Genomic DNA, 13,157 nt, shown 5'->3' on the forward strand with positions numbered 1-13,157 from the left:
TTGTTGTGTTGATCATCCGCCCTTCAATCATCAAGCATACCAAATTGCAGCCCTCTAGCCTCAGTAGTTTTTATTTTATTTAAGGTTAAAGTTAGCCATGATCGTTTGTCAGGCACAGCTGTAGAAACCAGCAACACAGGCCACCAACTGGCCATGCCTGAAAGTTTCATGGGCCGTGGCTGAGAGTTTCATACAGTAATATACGCTGTACAGAAAACTCGATTGCACCGTAGAAAGTTCGGCGTATTTTATACGTATTTATTTTTGGTTAATGTTGTTGAATATGTTAACTCTGACCAAGATGCCACGAGATCGGCGTATTTTGACGTATTTTATTTTTTGGTTAATGTTGTTGAATATCTTAACTCTAACCAAGATGCCACGAGGTATTATGATATTCATAAGTGTATCTGTTTTTAAGTTTGTATGTTGTTTATGAATGTTATTTTAGGAAATACTTTAATAAGGTTGCTTATGGATAGAAATGTTCATATGTATATTTACTTAGCACTTTATAATTATATTAATATTATTAATATATATTATATTTAGATAATAATTATAATATATATATTATATGTTATATATTATATATATTACTAGTATATATATATAATGTAATATATTATATAGATATACTATTATATATACCCCCCCATATTACTATCCGTTATATATATTATATCAACTCCTATAATATATATATTATACAAATAAATTATATATAATGGTTGTCAGTGGGAGAAGCTTATTTTTGGGGGTTTAAAGGTATATGTTGATCTAGGATTTGCAGTGCAGTTCACGATTATTTATGAGCATTTTAAAACAGTTTAAGATCAAACAGAACTTTAGATTTTGATACGAAATGCAAAGAATGGATCTGGGCGCCGCCTCTTTGGAATTTAGCCTGCGATGCTACTGGGAATTTATGATACTTAACGTTGTCGAAGTATGCAGTTTATGGCGCTATTTGCAAATATCCTAAATGCAACAGGAAAACAAGTGCTTTTTGTATGTCTGAGAATTAATACTACAGCTTTCCCCTACCCACGCCATTGCATACACACGACTGAAAAATTGACTTCCGTAAACAATGAAAAGAATGTTATTGTATAAATAAAGGAAATAAAGAGAAACACTTTATTATTTAAAAACTTTCCAAATACAGCACAACAATAGGTAACCCGGACGGGGGACGCCGATAGGGGAAAGCCTCTATAGTGAATGGCATTGGCTGTGATACTGGACACACCTTTTCCATACCATTGATTACAAGACAAAAGTCATTCATCAGGGCTGATATGGTCCTCGGGTAGTATTACAGAATATAAAATGATTACTGATGTCTGCATAGTAGAATTACAATATATTAAGCATAAATTAATCTTTAAAAGAGTGCACTGCAAGATGTAACTTAAATATAGGAAAGTATGCAACATTTATAAAAAGTGTGCCTTAAAAAAATATTTGAATTATTGCTATGAAAATATAAATTTTGCATAAATAATTTGTGTAGCCTAGGCCGGTTTTGATATTCATATGCAGAATGGGTATGCATTACGTTTCGTGGTACTCTCTCTCTCTCTCTCTCACACACACACACACAAACGCTTATGTGTTTGTATAACAAGTTACGAAATAAACGATCTACCTACGTACAATAAAAATTACCATTAATGTTAGACTGAAATCTTTGTGTGATTACGTTTGTGCGCGAACAGGTGTCAGTGCGTTCACTTTGTGTTCATTGTTTAAAAGCTACAGATTATAAGATCAAATGTTAGGAAAACATCTTGTAAGTAAGAGAAGTATTATTAAACCATATAAGTTTTACAATATGAGGATTTTAAGTAAATGAAAAGGATTTCAGGTCGTAAGGTGAGGATTTCTTGAAAGAATAAAACATTCGTAAAGCTTCAGTGGCAGTGGTAGATTGGCGTAGGTTGGAATCGAGGCCTTTTCTTTGAATCTTGGTTGGCTTGAATGATGGGGATACTGTTAAGATGTAAGTGATTTATAAGAGCTTTGCAATATTGTAGATTGCATAGAATGTTCCAACAACGGTTACCTCCTCAAGAATAAGGGGAATTTGATATGGCAGTTTACATGAAACTTTTTAAAATTCAATGAGTTCGCTTTTTGTTCGTAATCAACCGTGTTGCTTGCTATGTTTATTTTGTTTGGAATCATGAAATGACGTCATGCAGATAGATGAAGGTAGTGCGAGTTATTCTTTTGACTAGCAACAGACAATTGGTTGCTAAAACGTAACAAAATAAAAAACAATACTGACATAAAGAAATGTGTTTACATAATGGATATATGTTAAAGCCACTACCATCCGGAAAATGCAGGTACCTTGCGATATGTGCAAAATTCTAATCCTTTAGTCAGTTATTAGTCCTTCAGTTTGAAATTGTTCGTTTCATTACTTGCAGTTGTTGATTAATATTAATTGATTTCTTACTGGCATTCAAGTCAGTTTTTTTTATTTAGTCTCTTCTTTATAAATAATTTTAATAATTTTGACGTTCTTTATAAATGATTTTAATAATTTACAGATGACTATCTTCATTCTCAAAGGTAAGTTTAATATTATTTTATAAAATATGATTAAAGTATATTCATACCTTTATTCATCCTTTTAAGTAAATCTCACAGATTCATGAAAGGGTGTATCTCGCCGCAGCTGTTTTGCCACTGCAATCACTTCATATTAAACACCTTTTTAGCCATCGTTGAGTATTTATCACAAATGTAAGTACTGGTAGTTACTCTTAACTACCGGCGCTTACAAGTTCACCAATTATACGCCTTCACCTACACACTTCCCTTTCTAAGAGGGGATGATCCCAGATGGGACCAATCTGCTGTTTTCGTGAAATATTTTGGGATGTGGTTATTGCCCGTGGCCGCGGACCACCTCAGTCGATTAAATACCGATTACGAAATTAGCTGCTTAGGTCAACAATATCGCGCTAGACTTTTCGGGAACCAGTCTTAATTCTCCTTCTTCACCCAAGGATCGATCTCGGGAATCTAGCGAATGATATATATATATATATATATATATATATATATATATATATATATATATATTATATATATATATACATACATACATACATAAACTAGTGGTCATTATTACCAGCTTCACATCACCCGCTAATCTGTATAGTATATATAAGTGTGAATGTAACTATCTATCAATTTATTTATCTATCAATTTATCTATCTATCTATATATATATTATATATATGTGTGTGTGTGTGTGTGTGTGTGTGTGTGTGTGTGTGTGTGTGTGTGTGTGTGTGTGTATCACTAGTTAATTGTTTCTTATATTTTATTTTTCACCTAATTGCTCGCCAGCTTATTTCTGTTGCTGGCGATATCTTGCACGTGTGAATTTTCTTTAATGGGTCACTTTTCTTGTGATGGAGACATATTGTAATGTTGCCTAATGACTCGGCTTCTTTGATGATGAGAGTTATTGATTCCGTCCAGTACTTTGTGGCTTTAAGAGTCCGTTCCCTATATAACTTATGGTCTTCCAGCTCTAATTATCCCTGATTTGGTTTTTTGCTTATCATTGCTTGTTCTGTGCACATATCTTCATCCTGATGACAGAGTATTTTATTATAGCATGTATATATATACATATACATATCTACATATGTATGTATATATACATATATGTAAATATATATTTATATAGTATATATTGAGGAATGTCAGATTCTCTACGGAATAAGGTAGTAATTAGTTGTCGTGTGGTTTCAATATTCATGACAGTTTTGAGTCAAGACTTGATGAAGCGTAGAAACCTAAGTTATCTAGGGGGACCTCGATTTGAGATACATAATATATTATATATATATATATATATATATATATATATATATATATATATATATATATGCACAAAAAAAATGCGGTATGAAGTACAAGAGCACTGTGATTTCAAGCATTAGTAGTTCAGTATTGAATTGTAAAGAGCATATAAGGAGACAAAAATTATGGGAAAGGTATGGATAGAACTTTGTGGTGCCATCAGTGCACCTCACTTGGTGCACTGTAGGCATTACTGAAGGGTATTTGCAGCGTCCCTTCAGCCCCAGTTGTACCCACTTTTTAGCCTTTTACTTTGCATGCATCCCTTCATCATTTTGTCAGAATTGCTCTCAAACCTCTCTAATACTTCTTAGTCGGACTGAGGTTTTATCGCAGCTCCACCTGAGATTCTTGTTACTTCATCTCCATTATTTTCTGGGTCTCGTTATCTTTTTGTCTGACCACTCCCTCTTTTCACTGTATTAATCGCTGATTGGCTGACAGTACCTCAGTGTTTGGCTTGACAGCCTAAATTTCGTAAGTCAGTCAGCCCTTGAGTTTGCATTCACTTTTCCTCGTCATTCTTTTTAATAGACTTCCATTAGTCTTTGCAACTTCTGTTCATTGTCCATAATCGTCGTCGATAAATGTTTTTCCTTGCACATTAATTTGCAGCCAATTTATCTATCTAAACGCTTATATCTAACAGACGTTTGAACCACGAAAATTATAAGGAAGTATTGTACTGGTCGTCTCACCTAACTTTACGCAAAACTTCTCGTCAACTATTTCTTAACAAAGAAAGTGAATTGCTTTGTCTATTGTTTTTGTCTTTGAAGTTATACACAGCTTTTTGATCGCGGAATCTTATTTCAATAGGGATGGTCAATTTTAAGATACGAAGAAACACTAGCATAAATTTTAATGGCGGAATCTTATTTCAATAGGGATGTTCAATTTTAAGATACCAAGAAACATAATGGCATAATTTTTGATGGCAGAATCTAATTCCAATAAGGATGGTCAATTTTATGATACCAAGAAACACAGTGGCATAATTATTGATGGCGGATTCTTAATCAATAAGGATGGTCAATTTTAAGATACCAAGAAACGCAATGGTATAATTTTGGTTAATCCGTAAAACAGTATTGAAATAATTTGATTATTGTGAAATATATCACTTACGAGTAATTGGCCCCTTAAAGATCATGCCTTTTGTTGTAGCGGTACGAAATATCCCGCTAAAATACCAACACATTTAACTGCTTTTGTGATGATTGATTAGTTTTCCCATGCTACCGGACAGATCCGTGCAAGTTTCAGCTATCGTGTTGTTTCGTAAATTTTATCGTTTAATTAGTGAATTTCACCTTTTTTACAATTGATGGTAATGAATTGCATTGCGACTCTTGTCAAGTATAGATAGACATTATAGATTGCAAATTTATGAAGTGAACAAGCATGTGGAAGAGTCCGAGTTAAAGACTGATTATTAACTAAAAAGAAGAGTAGTGCCCTTAAGAAATATAAAAGAAATTTATATTTAGGCAATAAATCATTATAAAAAATACTATCAAAGTCAGATAATTTTTCTTTATATAGAGTATTAATATTTAAAAAAAACTAATTTGATTAATAAGCTTTAACATATTTATACCCTACTAAAATAGATGACTTTTGTCATTTTTATCTATTTCAGTCTTTTATAAGTTCGATTCATATTTTTAATTCCAACCTCATCTATCACTTAACAATCATCCTCATTTATCATTAATTTATTGTAATTCATTAACTACCATTCCATCCCATCCATTTTGTAGTAGACACGCATTTTATGTGCGTATTTTTTTAATAATTTCCTCCCGAATGTTTTCGGGCCAACACTAAAAATCTAGTTAGACTTATTGGGCTGGTAAATGTTAACTTTATAATAATAATAACCTTAAGAAATATAACTTTTTTTTGGCTCATGCTCCATGCTCTTTACTTGGATAAGTTGATCCTGGATATATGGAAGTTTTTCTTATGTGTGTATCGGTATTTTAATTAATGTTAATATTCTTAGGTGTTCAGATTCAAAGTAAGTTTACTGTCAAAAGACAGCCATGATTTTATTGAACATTTTTAAGTCGAGTTAGTTTCAAGGTAAAATCCTTTTGTATATGACACAAAACTGTAATGGTAACTCTTGTGTTTGACATTTGTTTCGGACTTAGTTTTCCAAGAGGTAGAGCCAAGCTTGTCATGTCTTCGTTGCCACTAATGCAAACAGTGAACCTCTTGAATTATTATTTGGCGAATAAAAAGGACATGACGAGTAGGTAAAGCTATAGATACTTCCAGGTTGTCTTCGGTGTTGTACTTAGTACAAAAAAAAAAAAAAAAAAAAAAAAGCTATGAGGAAGAAAAGAAAAACTGAAAATGTTAAACGTTGTAAAGCCTTTCTGCCTTAACCGCCCCCCCCCCCATATCCATTTTTTTCTGAAATTTATAATAGGTTATTTTTCTAGTCCCTAAACTTTATTAATTCTACGTTATGTTTTATTTAATAGAGGATTCATAGTAGCCATATTTTGAACATTAAAATGAATGATTTATTTCTCTCTTGATAATTAATATTTTGAAAAATTATCCTCAATGCATGAACGAATCTGATTAAATTGATTAAAGATTTTAGTCATGTGTTTATGTCCAGTGTATCTTTAAAGGTATTTTCTGAGCGGACTTTCCATGCCCTGTGCTCGTTTCTTATATTCGCAGGGTCTTTTGGTCCGGCAATTTGCCGTCAGTGCTAACCCAGGAAATTCCCTCGAACGATTCCAGAATTTCAAACAAAACCAGCTGAACTTAACCCAATTTTTTCTCTCTCTTCTTTCAACTTCTGCAAAGAGTTTCCAATACAAACACGAATAATGACACCACTTTGTGATATCGTTAAGTTCTTTCCGAATTTCTAGCATTTTTTGCGTCAGCATTGCTAAAAAGGAGCTTTAAATTAGTGAGACGGTAAAATCATATAGGGTAGGGGATCTTTGCTAGTTTGATTAAGAAGTTACAGTAGTAATATTTGTGTTTTCGTGAGATAGTGTTCTTATCAGCACACTTACGATTACCGTACTTTGGATGTCGAGTACGAAAAATAAAGCCGTCATACTTGTTGTCATTGCTTGGATTAATTTGAGAAGTCGGAACTTCATTTTTGGAATAGCTAATACTTAGTAGTTGCGTGGAAGTTTTCTTGGGTGTCAAGTTAACTTCACACTTGATTAAAGGTGATTTCGGTTTGTCATATTCTGATTCTCGTGCATTTGTCAAATTAGGGTGAGCAATATTTTACAGACGTGCCCGTATATGTACATGTGCTTGAATATACGTGTGTGTGTGTTTTTGAGTTTTGAGAAATTGTGAAATATGCAAACTGTAAAGACAAATTATTATGAACGATTGTGGATAGATATTGTAATGCTTGTGCAGCAAGTGTGGAAAATTTGCCTGAATTTTTACGATTGTCATTTTACCCATTTTTTTCTCGTTGTTGATGTTATGCCATCTGTAACCCTTTAGTTTGTTGTAAGGAATCTTATAGATTACATATCTTGTGCTTTGATGCTTTCTTGACGCTTAGACAGACGGCAAATCACGGGAAAGATATGTGGCCAAATTAGCATTTCGAATTTTTCCGTTTACATTCTGTGTTCGTTAGATTTATTGGCAAGTTATTAATAGGGCAATGTATTAATATATATAACTATATTTCGTTATAGTATTACACATAAAATAAAATATATAACTATATTTCGTTGTAGTATTACACAGAAAACTAATAGGTAAACACCTATTAGTCTTCTTTGAAAGAAAACTATTGAAATGGCTGTTTGCCCTCAGATCTTAAAAACTACTGAGGCTAGAGGGCATTCATTCCCCGTAGGTTCTTTGCAGGCCCCGACCTTCAACACCCCTAATCCCTTTTACTGTTCCTCCGTTCATATTCTCTTTCTTCCATCTTACTTTCCACCTTCACCTATCAATTGATTCATAGTGCAACTGCGAGGTTTTCCTCCTGTTACGCCTTTCAGCCCTTTCACTGTCTGTTTCCGTTTCAGCGCTGAATGACCTCATAGGTGCCAGTGCTTGGCCTAAATTCTATATTCAGTTCAGTTTAGTTAAAGGGCTGAAAATTGGTATGTTGATCATGCACCCTCCAATCATCAAATATACCAAATTGCAGCCATAAAGAAGCAAATGCCTTGCGAGAAGTTCATAACGGTAGTACTTTGAAATTTGGTAAAAATGCCTTTAAGAACACAAGAGGTTACAGTGCAGGCGGAAAATATGCCGTTTGCTGAACTCGGAAACTTTGTACGTAACTCAGACAACGTTATCGAAGTATATTAAGCAAATGTAGTTTTCTGTGGCGACATCTATCATTTTCAGTAATAATAGTAATAGTTATTGTTAACTTTATTTTGATTATTATTGCTGTGCGTTTCATTCTTGCATTGAAGGTTATTTTGGTTCCTTGTGGTCTGTGGTGGCAGTACTTATGGTTATTTGCCTGTAAATCTCTCGCCCATAAATAAAGCGTAATAGTGGTTAATTTTGATTTACAACCGGATAGACCCCATTGCAAGGCTGTGCAGTTATTTAGTCGTAAAATTTATGCTTCCAAATAACTTTTACCTTTTGCTTCGAGTTTCCGCAGCATTAAAAGTCCTTCTTAAACGCGAGGCGGTAACCCCGCCATTATTCAATTTGACTCCAGAGAATGCTGTTGCTTTCATTGGCCGCCGCCGAAGATGATGCCTCCCGCTTTGAGAAAACTCCTCGAGACGTCATAATATCTCGAAGGAGAAGTGAGAGGAAAAGAAGAAGAAAAAAAGAGAAGAAAATCTGCCGCTTATTAATATTTATGTTGAAGCTGGCGGCGTCGGTGTCGCCCTTTGATCTGGAGAGCAACATTCTCACTTTATCGGTAAAACTGGGCACACTTTTTCTGGGATGCGGCATTTTGATTAATTTTCCGGCTCATTATTTGGAGATTGAACGTTCGTTATTCCTCGGTCGGAAGGCTCTCGCAAAATTGCAATATGATGCTGCTGTGCTTACAGGGAAATTTCGCTTTGGCTTTAATTTCATTTGCCTCGTGCATTTTTTTTTTTTTTTTTTGGGGGGGGGGGGGGTAACGAGGGCGTCGAGAACGATGACTGATACAGACTTCGTTCAATAGTCAGTCAACTTCTGATTTTTTCCTCGTTACTTTTGACTTTTATATTTTTATTTTCTTCAGCCAAAAAGCCTCTTTCCTTTCGGAGTGGCTCAGAAAGCGATGTCGCTTAGTATAGACATTGCTTTATAGACAGGATTGAGTTGGCAAGGCTCATACCTCTACCCAGTGTTTATTATAGGTGTAGAACATGTTGCATTTGGTTTGCACTTTGCTTCTTCATGTTTTAGTCCTACCTTATTTAAAGCACATGAATAATGCACACAATAGAAAAGCAGAAGTCTTGATCAACAAGTTCTTGACAGGTTAAACGATAAAGTCCAGGCGAAGAAGATCCCCCTCCCGTCAGCTTGGAGACTTTGCCTTAAGTCATGTTAGGTTAAGACGTAGTCTTTGAATTACTATTAGGTTATAAGAAGAATTTTCTGAATTCTGTTTACTACCGTTTCTAGCACCTACTAATTAGTTCCCCCATAGGTTCCTCTCTGGGGACGTGACAACGAAAGACATTGGAGATTTTATCTTGGTTACAATCCTTGGTGAGGATTATAATATAGAGCAGTTACATATCTCTGTGAGGAAGGCGGACCTCCTCTACAAATTTCAAACCATATACACACTGAGTACGTATATGTAGTACGTATGAATTTACAGATGTTATTAGATTATGTGTTTTTTTATATTTCCTATATGAAAATCCTTGTTAATTTATCCTTTTTGTTTACGATTAAATTTTGATACGGCGTCAATAACGTAGGTGTTGTGACGCCAGTTTTAGTAGCCATAATTCAATGAACGCTCTTTACAAACTGAAACAAGATGTACCTTTGTAAACAGGAACTTCAGATCTAGGTGTGGAAGTGTGCTTGTGTTTGTGCTTGTTGGCTTGAAATAGGGTGGATGAAGAAGGCGCCTGAGTTCGTCTCTAGAACGGCGAGGTGTTATGCAAATGTTGGGCGGGGATGGGCCTTTGAAGTGGTAACCGTTGGGCTTTGTCTCTTTAAAGAGCATTAGTGTAATTGTAATTGTATTTCTGGGTGTTTTGATAATTTCCGGAATTCACTAATACGGCGCCTTTGCCAGAACCATAGTATTAGTTGTTGTTGTAGTCTAAACTATAGTTTTAGTTGTAGGAATAAAATACAGGGAAAAACTTTTAATTTTAGTACCATCCGTCCGCAGCAGGCTGTCTAGTCATTCTCTTTTATAGTCTCAAGATGTGAGTCCCATTAGCTGAATGCCTTACTTTTGTCAAGTTTTAATTTCTAATTATATGAGTTGTTTACACGTTTGTAGTTTTTTTTTCTTTTTATATATACCGAAGTAGGCAGGTTTCTTATCGGGCAATGATGACCATTTTGACAGATTTGATGTGGAAATTTGTCTGTTTGCAGTCCACTTAGTGCTTGCTGTTTACGTCAGACTGCTGAGGTTTATTACAAATTTCAGTAACGTTTGTCTTTTAAACGAAGAGGTACGTTAACTGCATCCTTTTATCCGGACTGTGAACTGGCACTAAGTGAACTTTTTACGACTTGTAATTTCTAGGCGGACACTTTCATGATGTAATATTTTGATATATTTTTATTGAGGGATTTTCCTTATATGAATTATTTTTAACAGGGCTTTTGTATCTCTTTAGTATTTACTTGTATTTCTCTTGTTTGGTGTTTTCATGTTGGGGGAGCACTTGCAAGCTATTTTATACTAATTTATTTTATCTTTAACGAAATAGTTTTCTTATCTTATTGCTCTACAGAGAAAACACAATTTTTTCATGCCTTCCGGGATTATTGATGAATGGAGAATTAAGAAACTAGTAATTCTTCAGTTATGTTCCTAGTCTAATTGTGTGATTGGAATGTTGTCTGAAGTCTTAGAAAGAGAGAGTAAGTTTTGTTTTTTGTAAATAAACTTTACTATTTTTCCATCTTTTTTTGGCTGTTAGTATTTTTCCATTTTTTCATCTCTTTTACATATATGTTAGTATTTTTTCCATCTCTTTTACATAAATGTTAGTATTTTTCCATTTTTCATCTCTCTTACATACATGTTAGTATTTTTTCCATCTCTTTTACATAAATGTTAGTACTTTTCCATTTTTCCATCTTTTTTACATACATGTTAGTATTTTTTCCATCTCTTTTACATAAATGTTAGTATTTTTCCATCTCTTTTACATAAATGTTAGTATTTTTCCATTTTTCCATCTTTTTTACATACGTGTTAGTATTTTTCCCTCTCTTTTACATATATGTTAGTATTTTTCCATCTCTTTAACATACATGTTAGTATTTTTCCATTTTTCCATCTCTTTTACATACATGTTAGTACTTTTCCATCTCTTTTACATATATGTTAGTATTTTTCCATCTCTTTTACATATATGTTAGTATTTTTCCATCTCTTTTGCATACATGTTAGTATTTTTCCATCTCTTTTACATAAATGTTAGTATTTTTCCATCTCTTTTAGATACATGTTAGTATTTTTCAATCTCTTTTACATACATGTTAGTATTTTTCCATTTTTCCATCTCTTTTACATACATGTTAGTATTTTTCCATCTCTTTTACGTATATGTTAGTATTTTACCATTTTTTCCGTCTCTTTTACTAGTAGAGAAACAACTAATGTTCTTTTATCCCCGATATCAACAATATTATTTTGTAGACGTGATTGATTGATAAATTAGGGTTGTTCTTGCAACAGCAAAGGTCACAAACACCAAATGCCACCCTGACCTCCACCTCTCCTAGCCCCACCGCATCTACAAACCAGTGACTTGAATCCAAGTCACTTTTTAGATTTGACTTGCCAATTCAGAAAGTGTACAAGTTTCTTACAAAAACTGACCGTGACGGCTGTTTAAGGAAACGAGTCGACTGTTGCTTTTATTAGAAGAATATAATGCTTTTCTGGTTACAGCGTTAAGGCATAAATTATCCGAAGTAATTTTAGGTTGACACGTGCTTATGAATTAAATGAATTATGTGGTCCTTCGTACCAGCCTGGAATGCGAAAATTGAATATGATTTAGTCGGGCGTTTTAAAATAAAGCGCCAATTTAAGATTTGGGCAGGACACTGCTCCTCTTTATGATTCTGCTTTTATGCAAATAAAGCATTAAGCTGGACTGAGCCGCGCTATACATAATAATCAGATTTCGAGATGATCCATTAATCATAATCCGTTCCATTTATCAGTTTCAAAAAGAAAAGTTAAAACTACCGATTATTGCTGGGAGTAAATCATTTTAATGCTGAGTAAGTGGTTTCTGGTGGCTCCTGATTGCGTGCAAAATGTTAGTATTGCGAAAACGAGATCGTAAATTAGTGAGACGGTAAAATCATCTATTAAGCATAAGGGTATTGGTCCATTTTGATCAAAAGTTAGACAGTGATGTCTTCTGGTTTAGATGTATGTTCTTGCAAGATGTGCCATGTATTGTAATGAGGTGCTATTAGTTCGATTTCGATTTTTTTACTCAAAACTTTAATCACAAGAGGAAAGATTGTGTTTTTTTTTAATTAGTTTTGCTATTATCAGTGATTAGATTAGGTTACTTGCCGCGATTTTTTTTTTTTTTTTGGGGGGGGGGCGGTGGGCATAATATGTATTGCATATTTTTTAAGAACGTGTATACGTTTATTCATTCGGTAATAACACATTACGTAGTCTTGCCCATTTCTAATATGAATTAAGGAAATGAGTGCTTTTTACATAGTACCCTTGGAACCATACAGCATCTGGGGTGAACGACCGAGTGGGACTGGTGTCATGTTATCAAATACGTCGATTTCAGTAGGTTTTCATTTAGGTAACAATAAAGCGTCAATATAAAAGAAAAGCGGATTTTATGCCTATTCCAAAAATATGGTTCAAGTTATTAAGGCACTTTGGGTTTATATGTTTGCTTCAGTTTAAGCTTAATACGATATTGGAATAGGGACATGCACCTCACGTTTTAAATGGGCGCACAACTTTTTTATATTGCTGATAGAAATGTATGTTTGGGATTGTATTGAAGAGAGGGTAGAAATTGTAGAAAATAAAAGTCACATGTATTTTAGATAGAACTGGTTGGACCTGAAATTT

The sequence above is a fragment of the Macrobrachium nipponense genome, chromosome 19, assembly GCF_015104395.2.
Source record: "Macrobrachium nipponense isolate FS-2020 chromosome 19, ASM1510439v2, whole genome shotgun sequence".
Lineage (NCBI taxonomy): Eukaryota > Metazoa > Arthropoda > Malacostraca > Decapoda > Palaemonidae > Macrobrachium > Macrobrachium nipponense.